General features: G+C 41.1%; 1 pseudogene; it reads left to right on the top strand.

Moving 5' to 3' along the window:
• Positions 1-353: 353 nt before the first annotated feature.
• Positions 354-464, top strand: LOC130679684 (small nucleolar RNA U13; annotated as a pseudogene).
• Positions 465-22,162: the final 21,698 nt, after the last annotated feature.

Below are 22,162 nucleotides of genomic sequence, written 5' to 3' on the forward strand. Positions count from 1 at the left end.
CTGGGAGATCTACTAGCCGTCCTGCAGACGACAAGGGGAACCTTGTATACACATTCACACATTCTCACACTCACACACACACACACACACACACACACACACACACACACACACACACACACACACAGAGTCAACAAACTAGTGTCATCAGTGACCACATTTCTCAGTTCTAATGCTATGACTTCTTGCCGAAAGGCAATTACTAATCTCATTTTCCAGTATTAGCAGCCAACAGCCTAGTAGTAACCAGAAACGGGAATCTTATCACCTAAAAGAGATGTGGCAAATCTCATACTTACTCCCTCTTCCCTTAACAATCTGAATTCATTTGATGTGTCTGGATCCCCAGTAGAATCAGTAGATTAGAAATGGGGTTCATAAGCATAGTGATTGGATTTTCACCCTACTGTATGAGACATGCCTCCCTCAAACCTTGTTACAATGTCAGCTCTTTACCCCCGACATGAAAAATATATACATACATAGGGAGAGAACTTCTAAATGCAAGTATACTGCTGCCTAATAACAGATAAAAGGGGAAATGATTGTGAAAAAGAGATAAAGCACCTAACAGTATCCAGCACACCATAATTGCTCGAAAATATTTGTTAACCTGAGTAAGAACTCAAGATTCAAACAACAGAGTGCATATTAGTTCTGAAGGAATCACTGTGACAGCAAAAATCTGTATTCATGAAGTCCTTGCATTTTCAAGAAAAGGTCAAATTATGTTCAATATAATCTGTTTAAGAAGGCATAGAGAAACATATATTCAAAGTGGTACAAAATATGATTTAGAAAGAGTTCCTTCAAAATGATTAACATAAAATTATTGGTGTTTAAAGGTAATTTCCAATTGTCTAGAATACTGGCTTAAGGGGGAGGTAAATGAAGTACTACATATTTTGGTGTCCCTAAATATAGTGTTCTGGAACAACTAGTAGAATTCTTCCTAGAACTCCTAGGACTGCCTTCACCTATACTTTTAACACCAGTGCCCAGCATGGAATCGCCCATGTGGACTCCCCAGGGCCGTCTGCCTTGAGTTGGTAATCTGGAGGAGAATGTACAAGTTTAGATCATCAAACTACAAATACCTTTCCTCTTGTTTTACTCGACCATTCTGTGAGGCACGGGTAGGCTGGTTGTTAACTCAAGAGATTAAAAAGTTGGTTATTCCTAAGATTTTCCCTGGGAATGTCACCCAGAACCTCCTTATGAATATTGTATCCAGCTTCAAGGAGATTTGTAGGAAGGAGGTTTGTAAAGGGCTCCTGATTCTAATTCTAAGATACTTTACTAGAATGGATCCTGGATCCGGGCTCTAAGATCAACTCTAGAGAAAGACTTCAGAGAACTGGTGGGGAAGGGGTTCTCTTTGACTAGTGAGTGCAGGTGGTAATGAATTTGTCCTGGGGCCGGAGGCAGCCCAGAACAGCTGGATAAGGTTTAATGTACGAAGGAAAGAGTGGCGGTTTGCTCGTGCAAATCATAGCAACACAACGAGGGCAAAAAAATTCATCATTTAAAGAAGAAACCAAGACCACTATAGGGAAATTTAGAGAAATGTATTAAGAAATATTAAAAGTATCATGAATGAAAGAAGAGAAATACCATGATCATGGATAGGAAGCCTTAATACCAGAAATATATCAGTTGTCTCCAGTGGAGAAATAGTCAATTCAATTCCAATCAAACTCCCCAAAAGATTTTTCATGCAATTGAATGAAATGATTCTAAAATATACTATATTTGGAGGAGTAAAGGGTCAGAGATAACCTGGAAATTTTAAAGAAAAGCAAGAGGTCGGGAATATGCCATTTCAGATATCAGAACTTACTATGAAGCTACAATAATTATGATAGTGTGCTACTGGAACCAGACCAGGAAAACTGAACAATGAAATGAAACAAAAAAAGAGCTTAGATACAGTGCACATTTAGACCTTTGATATGTAACAATAATTATATGTCATAGGGGAAAGGAAGAATTGTTCAAAAATATGGCAGGGAAAAACGTTATCCAAATAAGACAAAAAATGGTATCAGATCACTAACATTCAGCATATATAAAAAGCAAGCCCAATGTGTTAAAGACTTAAATGTCCACAAAAAGAAAGAAAGGAATCTTTAAAATTCAGCATGAGTTATCTATTCCCACTTAACAAATTACCCGAAAACTTACTAGTTTCAAATAAAAAACATTTATCAGCCCATAGTTTCTGTGAGTCAGGAATCTTTGAGTCACTTAGCTGGGTACTTCTAGCTCAAGGTCTCTTGTGAGGCCACAGATAAGATGTTGGCCAAAGTTACAGCCATTAGAAGGCTTGCCTGGGGCTAGAGGATCTATTTCCACACTGGCTTTTTTGCTGGATTTTCGCAACAGGCCTCAGTTCCTCACCGCATGCACATCCCCACAGGGCTGGCTGGGAATCCTCCCAGGATGACAGCCGGCGTTCCCCCTGAGAGGAAGGAAGAAGCTGCAGTGTCTCCAGTACCTAGCCTAGGAAGTCATGCACCGGCACGTCACTTCCACAGTATTGTATTCTTTAGAAAGGAGCCATTAAGCCCAGTCCACATCCCAATGAAGGGAAATCTCATAATGAGAGGAGTATCAAGGAATTTGTGAACATATTTTTAAAATGCTACAAACTCTCAATGAAGATAGAAGTACCCTTCAGACCTTGGTATAGGGCATGGATTTTTAACACGACATAAAATGGATTGATTCTAATTAAAGGAAAGGTTTATAAACTAGACTTGATTAAAAATTATTAACTTTTGCTCTTCAACACTTAGAGCAAGTGAAAGTTAGAAAGTAGAGGGAAGTTACTCAAAGTACACATGGAAAAGGATTCATATCAAGAACATATAAAGAATTTTTACCATTTAGTAAGAAAACCTCAAACAACCTAGTAGATAAATGGGCAAAAGGAACACAGAAGACCAATAAACCTATGCACAGATATTCAGCATCACTGTTCATCAGGGAAATACAAATCAAGACCATAATGAGAAATTACTTTACACCCATTTGATTAGTGAAACTTTAAAAATCTGATGGTAAGCGTTGGAGAGGGTGTAGACCCATAGAAATATATAGTCTTGCTAGTGGAGTATAAACTGGTGTGACTACTTCACAAGATAATTTCAGGTAATGATAAATACTAAAAGAAAATAAAATTCAGTGATGGAAGACAGTAACTAGCAAGTCAGCATTAGGGAAGGACCATATTTACAAAGCGTTGCTGGGAACGGAGACAAGATTTAGGGGGAGACATTTGAATATCAAGAAGGAACCAGGTGTGCATTAGGTATGACTCACTATTTTGTTCCTGGTTTTCTAACATCTGGCTAACAGTTTCTTGGCTTTCTCTTTTCAGGATTTTTCTATTTCTCTTTTTCATCACCCTATTTTTCATCACACTGCTGGGCTACTTGTTTTTCCACATAAGCTTTATAAATCCAGATCTCCTAATCGACTTACTACCCAAGATACTGAACAGGAGCACCTTGTGGAGGCTAAGAAGCTTCCTCTCCGCATCTCTCACACTTCGGACTGAGGACTTGTTGCCCCACTAATCCCCAAAAAACATCCTTGGAAAAAGAAGGCAAGTGGTACCTGACTGTGTACACTAGGAGATGGTGGAACTTGTAGAGGGAAGATGCTTTCTTCAGTTTTTCCCTTGAGGTTTGCCTACAGATGACCTTTCCTCCCATGTTGCCTTTCCAAGATCGACCTTGCCCAGTAAACAGCTCTGTCAGTAGATTTCAGTGGCTATAGGGTAAGCTAAATAATATGAAATAGTAAACAGAGTAGACCATTTTCAGAATAATGTCACAGATGCTAAAGCAAGTTAGAGTCCATCAATACTTCTATAGTTAATCTTAAAAATGTAAGAGACTGGATCTCTGCAATGCAGATGGCTCACTACTGATAATTAGAACTCTATAGCAGCAAGTGACCTTAACTTAAGCTAACTTACAAATTACAGCAAAATTTAAAAAAAGATATTGCCTTATGGAACTAAAAATCTGAGGTTTCAGGCATGGCTGAATCCAGAAGTTTCACCAGTATCCTCAGGGCTTCATCTCTCTCCCTCCTTTCTCTGAATGGGCATTGCTCCTTTAAGTGGCAATATTCTGCCAATAACCTAAATCCTATGCTACCAGATTAGCAACTTCAGCACAATCAGTCTTTTCCAATAGCTACAGCAGGAAAGACCAAAGAATCTGTATTGGCTGAGGTCAATTGCCTAGCCCTGTCCCATAATCAGCTGATCATGTGTCAGCAAAGTCATCCTTTAATGAAAGGCTTAAAGGCATCTTGGACCACAGATAAATATTTCAAACAGAAGTTTGAAATGGAAAGAAAAAATTAAGCAACTTTCTTAATCTGGTAAATTTCCTAGAATGAGTAAATTCTTTCTTCACCCCAGGCCTCAGAGAAAACAAAATCCTTTTCTCCTGGCAATTACTAGAGTAATGTGCAAATACGCATTGTCTGACCATACAAGTCACTGAGTTTTTACCTGGCACCCTAAATGGAAATGCCCTCCACCATCTCAAAGAACAGCACTGTACACACGGCTTATTCCCACACTGAGTGGCAGTGGCATTCTAGGGTCCAGTAGAATTTGGCAGTTTCTGCCCAGTAGGTGTGGCCTTAATAGGTGTTTCATTAAACCGGACTCCGTTCTTGGCACAAGGGGAGGATAAGGTATGGCCAGCTCCCATTTACCATTGTCCTGCTACATGACAGAGCAAGAAATCCACTCCTCTGCACTCATGAATTTGAGACTTAGAATCATGAAAGAAAAAGTATTTTCACACATTGTGATTTCAGAGTCACTTAAGAAAACTTTAAAAAATTTTTCCTTTCATGCATATTTCATTATTCATCACTATGTTTTCTCTGCTGTAGCTAAGTGAAATAATGTTGAGAAAACAGTTCAAAAGTTGTTAGGAAGGACACAAATCTCTAATAACATCTTGAAGTCCATAATTGCCCTTGTTGTTGGTTAAAGTAAAGGTAAGTGTTGACTATATCATTCGGGGTCACACCCAGAATACAAAATGAGAATTCAGAGTGGAGAGAACCAGCAAAAACATTTGTTCCCAGAATGTAAAGTGAATCAGCAAAAAAACAGTTTCCACTATGTGACTTCATTCCTGTAGATGGAGATTCTGGCAACTTCAGATGGTTGTATTAAAAAGATGATGATGATGGAGGGGGGAGCAGGGAAGGGAGGAAGGAAGGAAAAAAAGAAAGAAAGGAAACGAGGCTGATCCCTTAGCAGTGTAAACTTCCAACGGTGAACTGCTGTTCTCTTCTACATGACTACTTCACTGCAGCCATTGACTGTGCTTCCTTTAATTTTGTAATACTGAGAAGCAGAAGTTTTCTAAAGACAAGCTTCAATGGTTAAAATCACTGTTGTAAAAATTCCTTCTGCTAAGGAGCAAAACTAATGGAAGCTCTTCTGTGTTTGTAGCGAAAATAGGGAAGGAGCATTCACATGCAGTGTGGGATTAGAGCCTAGGAACAGATGTAGGGGAGGTAGGCTGCTGTGGCTGGGCTGTCTTGATTCTCCTGCTGAACATTTACAGTTGAGACTGGCTGCAAGGTGCCAGGAGTTGGCCTCCCAGTATCTTGACCATTGCAAACAAGGAGCAGCTTGCTTTGTCTCTGGAGCAGTGCACGCTTCCCTCATGATTTGACTATGGCTGAATGGCTCCCTCAGAAACAGCAGAGGGCACTGTTTCATGGTAAATGCAGGCTCTCCTCAGAAGCTGTTTCTTTACCATAGCTATATATTGTACCCCTGCAATGTGCTGACCAGATGGGGGCAGGTCTGTGATAACAGCAAAACTGTCCCATTTTTCACAGGGTCATCGGCCAGATCTGGGTTTGAACATCAAGAGCACAGATGATAAAGTCTCCTACCCCAGGTGCTGAGTCACTACCTACAATGATCATCTGCCTAATATCTTCAGAATATGTGTTCTAGGTGGAAGGATTTCCTCACACGGTCTCTGCCCTTATACGTATGCCCACCATGGAGCAGAATTCCACAGTTTGATAAATTCCAAAAAGAGATATCACTTCACAGTGCTATTTACATTAAGTTTTATAAATAAATACATTTAAGATCCATGGAGACAGAAAAAGGATGTACGTTGCTATTTGCCGTACAGAAATGGACAACGACCTAGAAAAATACAACCTTCCAAGACTGACCAAGGAAGAAACACAAAATCTAAACAAACTAATTAACAGCAAAGAAATTGAAGCAGTAGACAAAAAACTACCCAAGAACAAAACCCCGGGCCAGACGGATTTACCTCGGAATTTTATCAGACATACAGAGAAGATATAATTCCCATTCTCCTAAAAGTTTTCCAAAAAATAGAAGAGGAGGAAATACTCCCAAACTCATTCTATGAAGCCAACACCACCCTACTACCAAAACCAGGCAAAGACCCAACCCAAAAAGAAAATTACAGACCAATATCCCTGATGAACGTAGATGCAAACATACTCAACAAGATATTAGCAATCCGAATTCAAAAATGCATCAAAAGGATCATGACCAAGTGGGATTCATCCCAGGGATGCAAGGATGGTACAACATCCGAAAATCCATCAACATCATCCACCACATCAACAAAAAGAAGGACAAAAACCACATGATCATCTCCATAGATGCGGAAAAAGCATTTAACAAAATTTCAACATCCATTCATGATAAAAACTCTCAACAAAATCGGTATAGAGGGCAGGTACCTCAACATAATAAAGGCCATATATGATAAACCCACAGCCAACATCATATTGAACAGTGAAAAGCTGAAAGCATTTCCTCTGAGATCGGGAACAAGACAGGGATGCCCACTCTCCCCACTGTTATTCAACATAGTACTGGAGGGCTTAGCCACGGCAATTAGACAAAACAAAGAAATACAACGAATCAAAATCAGTAAAGAAGAAATTGAACTGTCACTATTTGCAGATGACATGATATCGTACATAAAAAAACCTAAAGACTCCACTCCAAAACTCCTAGAACTGATATCGGAATACAGCAAAGGTGCAGGATACAAAATTAACACACAGAAATCTGTGGCTTTCCTATACACTAACAATGAACTAATAGAAAGAGAAATCAGGAAAACAATTCCATTCACAATAGCAGCAAAAAGAATAAAATACCTAGGAATAAACCTAACCAAGGAAGTGAACGACCTATACCCTGAAAACTACAAGACACTCTTAAGAGAAATTAAAAAGGTCACTAACAAATGGAAACTCATCCCATGCTCCTGGCTAGGAAGAATTAATATCGTCAAAATGGCCATCCTGCCCAAATCAATATACAGATTAGATGCAATCCCTATCAAATTACCAACAGCATTCTTCAACGAACTGGAAAAAATAGTTCAAAAATTCATATGGAACCACCAAAGACCCCGAATAGCCAAAGCAAACCTGAGAAGGAAGAATAAAGTGGCGGGGATCTTGCTCATCAACTTCAAGATCTACTACAAAGCCACAGTAATCAAGACAATTTGGTACTGCCACAACATCAGACCCAGAGACCAATGGAACAGACTAAAGAGCCCTGATATAAACCCAAACATACATGGTAAATTAATATAAGATAAAGGAGCCATGGACACACAATGGGGAAATGACATCTTCTTCAACAGTTGGTGTTGGCAAAACTGGACAGCTATATGCAAGAGAATGAAACTGGATCATTATCTAACCCCATACACAAAAGTAAACTCAAAATGGATCAAAGACCTGAATGTAAGCCATGAAACCATGAAACTCTTAGAAGAAAACATAGGCAAAAATCTCTTGAATATAAGCATGAGCAACTTTTTCCTGAACGCATCTCCTCAGGCAAGGGAAACAAAATAAAAAATGAACAAATAGGACTACATCATACTAAAAACCTTCTGTACAGCAAAGGACACCATCAGCAGAACAAAAAGGCATCCTACAGTATGAGAGAATATATTTGTAAATGACATATCCGACAAGGGGTTAACATCCAAAATGCCTAAAGAACTCACACGCCTCAACACCCAAAATGCAAATAACCCTAATAAAAAATGTGTGGTGGATATGAACAGACACTTCTCCAAAGAAGAAATTCAGGTGGCCAACAGGCACATGAAAAGATGCTCCACATCACTAATCATCAGGGAAAAATGCAAACTAAAACCACAATGAGGTATCACCTCACACCAGTTAGGACGGCTAGCACCGAAAAGACTAAGAACAACAAATGCTGGCGAGGAGGCGGAGAAAGGGGAACCCTCCTACACTGCTGGTGGGAATGTAAGCTAGTTAACCATTGAGGAAAGCAATATGGAGGTTCCTCAAAAAAACTAAACATAGAAATACCATTTGATCCAGGAATTCCACCCCTAGGAATTTACCCAAAGAATATAATTTCTCAGTTTCAAAAAGACATATGCACCCCTATGTTTATTGCAGCACTATTTGCAATAGCCAAGAAATGGAAGCAACCTAAGTGTCCATCAGTAGATGAATGGATAAACAAGAGGTGGTACATATACACAATGGAATACTATTCAGTCATAAGAAAGAAACAAATCCTACCATTTGCAACAGCATGGATGGAGCCGGAGGATATTATGCTCAGTGAAATAAGCCAGGCGAAGAACGACAAGTACCAAACGATTTCCCTCATTTGTGGAGTATAACAACGGAGCAAAACGGAAGGAACAAAACAGCAACAGACTTACAGACTCCAAGCAGGGACTAGTGGTAACCAAGGGGAGGAGTGAGGAAGGGCGGGTGGGAATGGAGGGAGAAGGGGCTTGAGGGGTATTATGATTGGCACACATGGTGTAGGGGGGATCATGAGGAAGACAGGTGAGCACAGAGAAGACGAGTAGTGACTCTGTGGCATCTTACTACACTGGTGGGCAGTGACTGCAATGGGGTATATGGGGACACGATAATATGGGTGAATGTAATAACCACGTTGTTTTATCATGTGAAACCTTTAAAAGAGTGTATATCAATAATACCTTAATAAAAAAATTGAAAACCTCTCAATGGCAAGTTTGGCAGAAATTGTTCACCAAGAAGGTTTAATATTGCCTTTATAAGCCAAAGAGAGAATAAATAATATGAAAGGGGAAAATATTCCAATGTATAATTTCCAGTAGGGAAAAAAAATTCATGATAAAAACTTGAGCCTCATAAGAGCAGGGAAAAAGAAAGGGGGCATTACAATTAGTAGGAATAATATGTGTGGGGAGCATGGGGAGGGCTGTACAACACAGAGAAGACAAGTACTGATTCTACAGCATCTTACTAAGCTGATGGACAGTGACAGTAATGGGGATTGTGGGGGGGACATGGTGAACGGGGGAGCCTAGTAAACACAATGTTCTGCATGTAATTATAGATTAATGATAACAAAATAAAAACAAACAAACAAACAAAAAAGAAAAGCAAATGTGCATTGAGGTTCCAGGAGGAACGAATAAATTGTGAAAAAAAAAAACACCTTGAGACTCCATTCCAAATGGAAACATAATAGCAGCAAAATATTTATTGCCTCTCTTGTCTTTATTTTCCTCACATGTAAAATTAAAAGCTGATATATTAAAAGACATTCAAAAATGGTAAAAATATAAATACATATCTGACACTTTGGTTGTATCTAAAAAATGTAATGACTATATAAATCTATTCTTTGAAGTGTTTTTACTTGGGGGAAGGGTGGGAAAATAGCCTGAATGCTCATCACAGGTAAACATATGTTGAACACCTCTTGTAGGCTGAGTTGTGTCCTACTAAAATTCCTATACTGCAGTCCTCATTCCTAGTACCTCAGAATGTGACTGTATTTGGAGATAAGGTCTTTAAAGAGGTAATTAATTTAAAATGAGGTCATGGAGGGCCCTAATTCTCTATGACGGTGTCATTTTTTTTTCGTTTGATTTTTATACTTGATTTATATGTGAATCCCACATTTCTCCCTTATTATTATTATTATTTTTTTTTAATAGAATGCTGAAGTGGTAGGTAGATGCAAGATAAAGGTAGAAAACATAATTTAGTGCTGTAAGAGGGCAAATGTAGATGATCAGGTCTATGCCTATAGACTATGTATTAATCCAAGCTAGACAAGGGCAGCAAAACATCCACGGATGCAGAAGATTTCTCTCAAAACAAGGGGGGTGAGGTTCTAAGCCTCACCTCTGTTGATCCCAAATTTCTATGATGGGTGTCATTTTAAGAAGAGGAAATTAGGACACAGACACACACAGGGATGCCTCTGTGAGGACACAGGGGAGAACACGGCCATCTGCAAGCCAAGGAAAGGGGCCTCAGGGGAAACCAGCTTTGCCAGCACCTTGCCTCATAGCCTGCAAAACTGTAAGGAAATAAACTTCTGTTGTTTAAGCCACCCAGTGTGTAGCACTTTGTTACAGCAGCCCTAGAAAATTAATACACAGCACTCTCCTGGCACTCCAGGGGAGACAGATACGTACACAGGCAAACAGGTAAGGGTGTGGAGGAGCAAATTATGAAGACTATCAACTTAGCAGAATTTCGTGTGTTGATTGAAATGTTATAGACTATGTAAAAACCTGGAAAATGTTTATGAAAAATATTAAGTGAGAAGGCAAACAACAGTATTATCTATTCTATGATAACTACAAAAGATGGTTTGTCAATAGGAAAAATAGAAGAAAACTTGTAAAAATACAGGGTTTTGCTGAGGTTAGATCCTTGATGAGTTTTCATTTTTTAAATAGTTTATGCTTTATAACAGCAATACAATGAATTATAAAAGAAAATACATACACATTTTGCCAGTTCAAACCACCATAGTTGTTTATTGGATATTAAATAATGGCAGAATGAACTAATAGTACATTCCTTATTTTTCTTAACATTTCATTCCAGTTCAAATTTCTGCTTTTGAGAAAGCTATTCTGAGTATTTTAAAAGGGAATTCAAAGAGGTTTTATGAGACTAAAGATTGCACAAAAATAGTAACTAAAAATAAGTAAGGACATAAGGAAAATAGTGTATTTGATTCTGTATTCGAAAAACAATGATCTACAATGACGTTCTAGAGTCTTGCGTAGTTATGAGCCTCAAAACCAGGCTCATCTATAAACATACACAAGCAGAATCTGCAGAAGTGAAACGACAGGTGAGTCAGCCAGAAGGGCCGGGGCCCAGGCAGCCATGTCCAGGGCTCGGGCACCTGGCCTGCCCCCTCACAGCAGCAGGGAGAGGGCCAGGCAAACAGATCCTGGGTGCCCAGCCTGGAAGAGGAGGGGATGTTTTCACAACAGACTGCCACGCCAAGGCCAGAGTTCCCGGCCACAACGCAGCACAGTCTGATGTGTCCCAGTGACTCTTCTGCACAGGGCCCAGCACGGCTTGAAAAAAGTTACAAGGTGAAAACAGCTGCTCTAATGCTGCACTGGGTGTTAATCAAGCCACCTCTCAAACAGCAGCAATGCTTACATCAAGGACCTTAATTTGCCTCCAAGACCCTGTTTCTACCTCGATTTAGCAATTCTCACTGATAGCAGTCTGTTGTCCTCGTCCCACACAAGGTCCCAAGCTTTGGGGTTCTGCTGCCCCTACAGGTTTGCCTTTCTTAGCCCCTCCAGGACAAAAGCTCCCCAGGAAGGAGACAGAGCTTTATTTTTATCCCAGTTAAAGTCCCTATCCAATCCATTAGTCGCTACGATAACCTTGGTCCAGGGCATTTCCTGGAAAAGCTATATAACCAGCTGGGATTAATGAACTCTCCCTACCATTAAATCCTGGGAGAGGCCATTGGCCTGAATTGTTACTTAATTACTCTTCTGTGTACAGCTTCATAAAGGGAGACGGTAGTGGGGGTCATCAGAGGCCGTTAATTTTACAAATAGTTTGTTAGAAACTACAGTATGTTAAGAAGTCACTCTGGTCCACAAATCAACTCAATACAGTCCTGAAGTAGAGATTCAAAACTTCCCAGGTTTCCTTGACTTATGCGAACAGTTACGAACTGTACAGAATGTGGCCAAAGTGTACAGACTCATGTATGCAGGAACATATTCTTTACATAGTGCACTTGATTTTATCTTTCCCTCTCCCTGCTCTGACCGAAGATGGCAGAAAATACAATGGGGCCAACTCGAGATATCATGGACTTTTCCCAGTTAAAAATCTCTATGGGCAATTTCTCAGTATTTTGGAAAGATTCTCCCTCTCCAGAGTTCTCTTTTTTCCCAGAATAGTGGCAGCTGCAGGAAAAGCTACGTATCCTCTAAGCAGCAAAGGAGGAGCTTTGCGTCCTCACGCTGCCTGCTGGTGCCCTGGGCCTGCTGGCCCTTCGGCTGCGTGCTGGTCCATGCTTCTGGTGGCCATGGGCCTTGTTTACTACTGCCCTTGGTCGTGAGGCCTGAGGATTCTGTGTTCACCTCAGCACAACCTAAGGTTTCCTTCCCATTGATCAGGCCTCTTGACACATCTACACCACCCTTCTGGGTCTGGCAATGCTCAGTGCGTTCTCTGCACCACCCTATTTAAAACTTCAATTCCCTCCCACGTAAACAGTCCTCACTGAATTTCCTCTCACCTTCTTCACCTATGTTTCTTCATAGCATTCTTCTTTTTTATCATACCAAATAAAATAAATGTACTCATTTATTGCGTTGTGTTACCCCTCCCGCCCCCACATACACACCCTGTAATGTAAACTCCGTGATGGCAGGTGTTTGGGCTGCTCTGTTCACTCTGTCTCCCTCATGCTTAGAACAGTGCCTGGCATCCATAAGCGCTCTTCTGATGTTTCAGTGTGTGTCAGATGAATGAGCGGTTATGGGATCAGACTGCTGCCTTAGGACCCAGGTTCCCATAGCCACACTCGGGCAGAGAGGAAGCTCAAACCGCAAGAAAAATAAAACACAGGGACCACCCCTTCATACTACCCAGGAATCACAACCATTGAACTGACCACCACCAAACGGAAGACTCGGCCATAAAACACACGCACCCATCTAGCCTTGGAACTCTGCATGAATGACCATTGTCACCCACCCCACTGTGACACGCTGCCCCACCCATCCTGTCAATAGCAGAGTCCTGACCCTTTGGAAGGTTCTGACACTCTACTGGTTGGTTCCAGTGGGGAAAGATTAGACTTCAGAAGCTGAGCGACTAAGGTAGAATCAGGAAGCCATTTACAGGAGGGGGACAGAGTTTATTGAAGAATTGGAGAAAAAAAGGAAACTAAGGTACAGAATGAACCAAATCATCTACTTCTGCTTGGTTTTTCTGAGCCCTATTTAATACTAAATACCTTAATATCTGAAGATCCTTACAGAGTCCCGGCTAGAGGTCAGAAAGATTACTTTTCAGGGCGGTCATGCACCAACATTCATGCCCATGGGGCCTTAAGGAAAGCAGCCGGGCACGGAGCAAAAAAGGGACTTCAGAGGAATGGATGACCTTTATTGATTCTAATGACCTGGAGCAAAGTTTGAAAGGGTTCTTGTTCTAGAGAACCATCTCCGCATGTATCCCCTAGAAGGACACACATTGAATTTTCCAGCATTATCCCTGTATCCTCACTGTATCCTTACCTGAGGTACAGTCAGATCAGGGACAGAAGACTCAAAGGGCTGGGTTTTGTCATGGCCAAAACCTGGGGGGTTGGAGGGAGGAAATCGGTTGACTTAATTTTGTCCCTATCCTTTGGGACTCTTGGCGAGTTACTCTGTGTTTCACAAATGGACCCATTTCCCCAATTCATCCAATACATCTCTGCTGGTATTTTAGGGAATCTACATTGGAAGAACCCGAGGAGGATCAGCTAGATCACAAGTAAGTATCATGATTATGCAAAGCCACATCCAAGGACCAAGGTATGAAGCAGGTCTGCTCTTCATGACTTCCCTCATCTTCCCCCGCCCTCCCTCCTACACTCCCCCGTCTATCCAACCCCCGCGTGTCACCCACCCCACTGTGACACGCTGCCCCACCCATCCTGTCAATAGCAGAGTCCTGACCCTTTGGAAGGTTCTGACACTCTACTGGTTGGTTCCAGTGGGGAAAGATTAGACTTCAGAAGCTGAGCGACTAAGGTAGAATCAGGAAGCCATTTACAGGAGGGGGACAGAGTTTATTGAAGAATTGGAGAAAAAAAGGAAACTAAGGTACAGAATGAACCAAATCATCTACTTCTGCTTGGTTTTTCTGAGCCCTATTTAATACTAAATACCTTAATATCTGAAGATCCTTACAGAGTCCCGGCTAGAGGTCAGAAAGATTACTTTTCAGGGCGGTCATGCACCAACATTCATGCCCATGGGGCCTTAAGGAAAGCAGCCGGGCACGGAGCAAAAAAGGGACTTCAGAGGAATGGATGACCTTTATTGATTCTAATGACCTGCAGCAAAGTTTGAAAGGGTTCTTGTTCTAGAGAACCATCTCCGCATGTACCCACTAGACGGACACACATTGAATTTTCCAGCATTATCCCTGTATCCTCACTGTATCCTTACCTGAGGTACAGTCAGATCAGGGACAGAAGACTCAAAGGGCTGGGTTTTGTCATGGCCAAAACCTGGGGGGTTGGAGGGAGGAAATCAGTTGACTTAATTTTGTCCCTATCCTTTGGGACTCTTGGCGAGTTACTCTGTGTTTCACAAATGGACCCATTTCCCCAATTCATCCAATACATCTCTGCTGCTATTTTAGGGAATCTACAATGGAAGAACCCAAGGAGGATCAGCTAGATCGCGAGTAAGTATCATGATTATGCAAAGCCACATCCAAGGACCAAGGTGTGAAGCAGGTCTGCTCTTCATGACTTCCCTCATCTTCCACCTCCCTCCCTCCTACGCTTCCGTCTGTCCAACCCCCTGCTGACACCACCCCAAGCACTCCATGTCCTCCTGAAGTGACAACTGTTGTAAATCCTGCATCCAATCAGCCCTTCCAAGGAAGGACTTACTTTGCCAAAATCATCCCTCATTCCCACTCAAAACAAAAGACCTCTCCCTCACACTTTATTCCCAGTTAATCGTTTCAAAGAGAAACCAATTAACTGACACACAACAGAAAGAAAAAGTTATTGAGAGCTTCCCATTTGCCAGGTACCCTTTCTAAAGCACTGAGGTGTTACCATTATTACATTGAAATTTACTTCAAAAAAGATGTTTGTATTCTTGAAAGTGAATGCCTGGATCATATCTCTGTGTACTCGGTGGAGTAACTCCCATGGTAGATTCTCAAGCTTTGTAGCAGGCAATGGACATGTTTTGAGATGGGAGGAGGGAGGGAGAAACAAAAGCCCCATCTGCTGGTGGAGAGCTCTTGCGGCATAAGGCAGGAACCAACTCTAAGTGATGTGCCAGGAGCCTGGATGAAAATAACTCAATGGAAGTGTATTTCATGAGCAGATTTTGTGCACCATTTGCCTGAGAAACCATTCTCTCCAATACAAGAGGCTATTAAGGAAACAAACTTCTCCTGGAACCAGGGAGGAGGTGTACTATTATATTGAGCACTTTGATCAAGAAAGCCTGGGAAAATCCTCTCTTGCTCACTGAGTTGAGAATTACTGAAACAAACTGTAAGGGAATGATTAAGAAATACAATTTCCTATGAAAAAGGAAAGGTGTGCTCCCAGAAACAGCCAGGTTGTTGAATTACATGTCTCCTAGATATCCCTTCTGGCCCAAAGATCCCTGACCCTGAGATAACTGGCCCTTGTTCCTTTCGTGGGCTGAATCTATAGGTCAGAGGAGGTGGAGATCTTAAGACTGACCCAGTCAAACAGGAATATTCACTGTTTGAACATGGAGCTTGAAAGAGACCTCGAAAGAACAGATGAAGCAAATCAGGAACTTCTTCTCAAAATCCACCAGAAAGAAGATGACATACAGAGGTGAGTGCTGGGTTTTCTTGAGGGACGTTCCCAATCAAGGGGATGGGATAGAGGAGAAGAGACAAACCTGAATTTTCCTACTTGCTCTAGAGACCTATATCTTATGTAGCAGTTTCTTCTTCATTCTTTGGCATTTTCTGTGGCTCAAACCCTGAATTATATAGCAAGTTTCAAAGAGATTCTTTTTTTTTTTTTTTTTTTATTGAAGGGTAGTTGACAACAGTATTGCATTACATTAGTTTCAGGTGTACAACACAGTGATTCAACATTTATATACATGATAATTCTAGGTACCAGGTATCACCATACCAAGTTGTTACAATATTTTGACTATATTCCTTATGCTATACATTACATCCCGGTTACTTATTTATTTTACAATTGGAAGTGTGTTTATATATATATATATATATATATATATATATATAGTTTGTGAGGGCATCTCTCATATTTATTGATCAAATAGTTGTTAACCACAATAAATTTCTGTATAGGGGGGTCAATACTCAATGCACAATCATTAATCCACCCCAAGCCTAATTTTCGTCAGTCTCCAATCTTCTGATGCATAACGAACAAATTCTTACATGGAGTACAAATTCTTAACATAGTGAATAAGTTACATGGTGAACAGTGCAAGGGCAGTCATCACAGAAGCTTTCGGTTTTGTTCATGCATTATGAACTATACACAGTCAGTTCAAATATGAATATTCATTTGATTTTTAAACTTGATTTATATGTGGATACCACATTTCTCTATTATTATTATTTTTTAAAAAATGCTGAAGTGGTAGGTAGATACGAGATAAAGGTAGAAAACAGAGTTTAGTGTTGTAAGAGAGCAAATGTAGATGATCAGGTGTGTGCCTGTAGACTATGTGTTAATCCGAGCTAGACGAGGGCAATAAACATCCATGTATGCAGAAGATTTCTCTCAGAACATGAGGGGGGAGGTTCTAAGCCTCACCTTCAAAGAGATTCTTAAAAGATTGGATGATATTCACCTGAGCTGAAAGAACACTAGGGTGTTTGACTTAGGACTCAGGTCAAACTTCGAAGTGATTTTTTTTTCCTGCCTTTGAAGTGATTATGATGGTAAGGACCCAGGAAAAATGGGTTTCCAACTTGAGAGCCATATTTACTGACACTGAAGTAACCCTTAAAACTGACAGATGTGTTTTTCCAGTTCTGAAGCTGTCTGTTCCTCACACTATGTGCTTGTGTCATTCAGGCTGGAAAGTGAGATCACTCAGACTCAAGACCTGACAGAAGATGATGACTGGGAGAAGGAGAATAGTACCACCGTGGAAAGGGAAAGAACGCTGCAAGACCTGGAAGAAGAAATAGCCAGACTTGTAAGCAAGAAGCTAGGAAGAGCCATCTCATAGGTTTTATTCCTCAGCTTGTCTCTCATTAGTCATCAGATAAGCTAGTCTCCTCTGTTTTACATGCAAAGACTAGTCAAAAAAGTCATGGTAAAATATGTGTCAGTGGCACAGTTTCTTTGGTAATATTTAATATTGGGAAGCCCTGCATGTGGGCATGTCTATCCTGGTGAGCTGGTATATACATATGTATGTGGAAATCAAACCACAGGTCCTTGACCTGACAGTATGCAGTGAGGTAGAGTTACTGCAGGGAAATAGCACCCGGTGAAAGGGAGAACAATCAGCTGAATAAAGATGGGTGGCAGCAGGGAGATCCACACCCATGCTCCGCTTCTTTCTCTCAACAGGAAAGGAAAAATGAGACTCTGGTGCGCCGTATAAGAGAACTTCAAAAAAAGGTGGGTTGGGGCTCTAGTTTTCCCCACGTTCCCCGCAGCGGCTTCAGTTGTCAAAGACACAAGGGAGGGAAAATGATCATAGAGGATCCCACGTGTCAGAAAAGTTTGTGCTGGGGGCGGGTTCTACCCCTGCCCCACTCTCCTGAGGCTGAGCCTCGTACCTGAATGCCATGGACTTCCCCTGCAAGCATGAGGTGAAGGGAGTGGGTGCGACATTTGGGCTATCTGGTGATCCCATGGGTTTTTCATTCTATCACAAGAAAATGGAATCCACTGACACTTTGTTGGAAGGTGAAAGCTTAATTTTATTTTCAACAGAGACTTTTTAAAATACTTAAATCCCAAGGGCTTCCCCTTTCCTTATCCAGGCATTCACTCTACCTCCACTCCTGCTCAAAATACAGTGGGTTTCCTATGATCGCCCTACTTTCTGACCCATGCCTGCAGCCCTCTGTAGCCTGGAATGGCATAGGGTTCAGGGAAGTACTCCTGCTTGTGCAGACTCTAGCTTTGGTGGCCAAAACTAGTGAGAAGAAGGCCATGTTATTGGCTCTACACACCAAACAGTGTGTTTGTCTTCTAGTATCTTTTATTTGATGCATTTTTATTTGAAATATGTATTTATTTAAAATCATAGCTTACAAGGAAATCGCAAAAGGCAGCCAAGTGTGAACAAGGCCATCTAAAGGGACCGCTAGAAGACTCAAAGGTAAATGAAAAAGCAATCTTGAGTGGGTTTGGGTTACATAACCAGGAAGCAAGCTTTTAAGTGGAAACAACTATCAAAACTGGGATAAATTCTTTGTAGTTTTAGCCCATGTCAGACTTAAGCCTAGACTACTGAGTACTGAATTCTTTTCCGCCCTTGGTAAGGAATTTCACTCTGAAGCCATATATTTTGTTTCTCTTCCTTTAGGAAGAGCAGAACACAATTGCACAATGCATATATAACACTGAAGTTCCTAGTTTATATCCTGGTCCCAGCACCTAGTGAGGTATATGAAGTTAGGCAATTTAATCAGCCCCTTCCAGCCTCAGTTTGAAAACTGAATGAAATTGTGCATTTTTAAAACTCTTTCCTTTTTTTGAAGAGTAAAACCTTGAAACATCACATATTTAACGTGATTATTTAAAAGTCTAGCTGAGGCAAATGTATGAATTCATAGAGCAGAGCTAGGATTTGTCAATCTACTGTGTGCTAGGTAATTTACACACTCTATCACTGACTCCCATCCAGAAAACGATTCATTCAATTTATCACTCAAATATTTAGTGACCTCTACCTGCTGAGTGCATCATCAGACATTGCTTAGCATTTCTCTAATTGTGTTCCAAAGATAAAAACCTGGGCACAACCACAATTCATCTGATCAAAGATGCAAAAAGGTGGACTTATTTTTTTATTCAGAAAGCAGGTAAAATTCTTACTTGATACTTTCTGTAGAATTCCATCTTGCCCTTGCCTTATTTCTCTTTAGCTTCTTAAGCTCACTCTTAAGCCCATACTACGTCTGTGCAGCCCCTGCAGATAGGGACACACTGAAAATAGAAATAGAAAGTGAAAAACAGAGAATTACTTCCCTATTTCCTGTCAGCCAAATTAGTACTGATGGCCACAAACAGGAAGTCCAAAGCCACCAAAACAGCTTGCTTGGCCATGCCTGTCCAGGAAATGTATCTGGAAAGGAAGAAATGTGGAGCCTGCATGTGCTTCAGGATAAACTTGGGGCTCAGACTAGAAAGGCTTATGAAGCCCCTTGATGAGCCTTGCCATATAACTAACTGCATTTGCTTCCTTCTGCTCAAAACAAGTTTTCTTGACAGCAGCCCAGCAGAGCCCACGGCAAGGCTTTAAGTCTCGTGATGCTGTGTCACCTCAGCTGAGCAGAAAGACTATAGGTAGTTCCACGTATTGTCAGAACAATGGCCATTATTTTCCCAGAAGCTATTAGCCCACCTCCAAAGAACTCTAAAGCATTACTGACCCTTTAAATTACTCCCATTTGCCTACATGTGTTGTAGAATTCTCAAGTGATTTCTCTAATTCTATGAAATACACAGCATCTCTTGCTTCTGTTCTTACATCCTGGCAATCAGCTCATCAGTTTAATGGTATGCCTGCTGCGCCTCTTTGTGTCTCAGACCACCGTCCTGAAAATAAAGCCCTTAGACACATTTGGCTCTCTGGCCCTCGGTATAATTGACTGAAGAGGAAAGGAACTGTTAGAAGTCTTCAGATGTGAAACAACGGTACTAGATCAAAGTGGGAACAGTAGAGCTAAAAGTGGAAGGAGGGAAAAACGCAGGCTTGTCTGCTCTAACTAGGGAATATACCCCAAGCACATCTATTCCTCTGTTACTATTACCCTTCTGCAAGCCACCATAAGCCCTTGCCTGGATGCCAAATCAGCCTCTTAGTCTTCCTGCTTCTGCTCTTACCCTTACTCTACTTTTCACACATAGAAAAGACTTATTCTTTAAAAACACAGATCAGATTATGTCCTTACTACTTCGAGTTCACACCTGGCTTCTCACTGCAATTAAAATGAAGAACCAAACTCTAGAAGCAACAAGGCCCTACATAATCTCATCCATGTCAACCTTTCCCCACCTCATCTCCTCCTCACCAGGTGTTACCCCACACTCCAGCCACATATCTTCCACATATACACTAAATATGTGCTCTCTCACAGTCTTGGCTCTTGCTGCAACCCTGCATGGGACATATTTCTTCCAGATCTCCATTTGGCTAATATTTACCATTTAGATTTCAACCCAGTATCATCTCATCAGACAGGACCTCACCTATGATTGCTCTCATGCCATCGCTATCACTACATTTCTCTGTTTGTATTTCTTTCATAGCATTTATCATTATCATGTTTACTTATCTGTTAATGTCCCCAACTAGAATGTCAGCTCTGTGAGGCAGAGACTCTGCCTGTCAATCCCGTTCACCACTGTATCCTTTCTACTCTCATGGCCCTCTGCCCATCACTCCGACATAGCCACCAATATAGAATAGGCTTTCATCAAATAAGGAAGGAAAAGAAAGAAGGAGGAATATGGGGAGCAAAAAAGGAGTGAGTAGTAAGTATATAAAAGGAAAAAGAAGAGTGAAGTTTTTCAAGATTGATGTTTTTCCTAAGAGAAACAGCTAAGAAGGAAGGAAGCTAAGAATTGTAGTTTAAGCGTGAGTGGAGCCCTGATGAATGCTAAGGGCTTGGGAGTGTAGAAGGGCAGGGTCACCAGAAGGACGCTGCATGGTTTGACTCTCCTCCATTAAAAAGACATCTGATAGCATACCTGATGCACGTCAACCACCTGTAAGATAACCTTTGAGACAGCATTTCAGAATGGAAGCCTGCTTGCACCTTGAGTTATCCATCTCCTTCCCTTTCTGTAGGTTAAGTTACAACAGCTGGAAGCTTCCTGTGCTGACCAAGACAAGGAACTGGCCAAGGTGATGGTAGTAATTTCAGTATTACTTCTCCCAGACGAGGGAAAAGTTGATGTTCAGTTAGACGATGCAATACATTCTGCAAATGATTGAGTTATATACAATAAGGCTCCAGATCCAGAACCATTATGGGGTTGAGGAGGGGATGAAGGAAAGGAAGATAAATGCAGTCTCCTAGGTTTCCTTCTCTTCAATAATTTTTACAGGATATGTTCTGTATCTGTATCTTCAACAAATTAGTATCTATTCTTCTCCCAACTGTCCCAAAATAAAATCCCCCCCAAAATAAAGCTTATCTATCCTCCAAAAAAAAAAAAAAAATCAGTTCATATATACAGCAAAAACATATTTAGAACAATTAGAAAACTACATTTAGGGTCTGGGATTTAGGAGGAAACAAGTATACTCTTGTTCTTAGAGAAATTTCCTGAAAGAAATTTGACTGAATTTTGGTTTCCCAGATAAAGGAAGACGATGCACATGTGGCCCAGCTCTGCAAAGATCAGGTCTTCTGCATTAAGGTACAGTTTCTCGGTAATGGGACAGAGAAGGGTTTGTAAGGTACAGGATAATATGAAACGATGCTTTTCAAAGAACACTTTCTAGGGCAATATTAACTCTTCAAAGTGGCATTACAAAGGGACTTTGGGTCCCTGACAACCCACCACCAATATCATTCCGTTACAGCCCTGGTCTCCTGACCTCTGTGCTCTTAAATTCATAACGAGCACTGCTCCTTTCATGACACCAATCACCCAGGGACCTGCCTGGGAAGGTAGGAAGTGCAGCGAGTGACCAGGAGTGGTGGTGGGTGTGGGGGCTGGAGAAGGAGACCAGGCATTCATGTTGCCACGTAATAATACATGCTGCTTATGATTAGAAAAAGTGTAAGGCTTCTAATTAGTGACTGTGGCTTCTTTTATTTCTCTTGGAAGAAGTACCAGGAAACTCGGAGGAAA

This window comes from Manis pentadactyla, chromosome 11, assembly GCF_030020395.1.
Source record: "Manis pentadactyla isolate mManPen7 chromosome 11, mManPen7.hap1, whole genome shotgun sequence".
In the NCBI taxonomy this organism is placed as follows: domain Eukaryota; kingdom Metazoa; phylum Chordata; class Mammalia; order Pholidota; family Manidae; genus Manis; species Manis pentadactyla.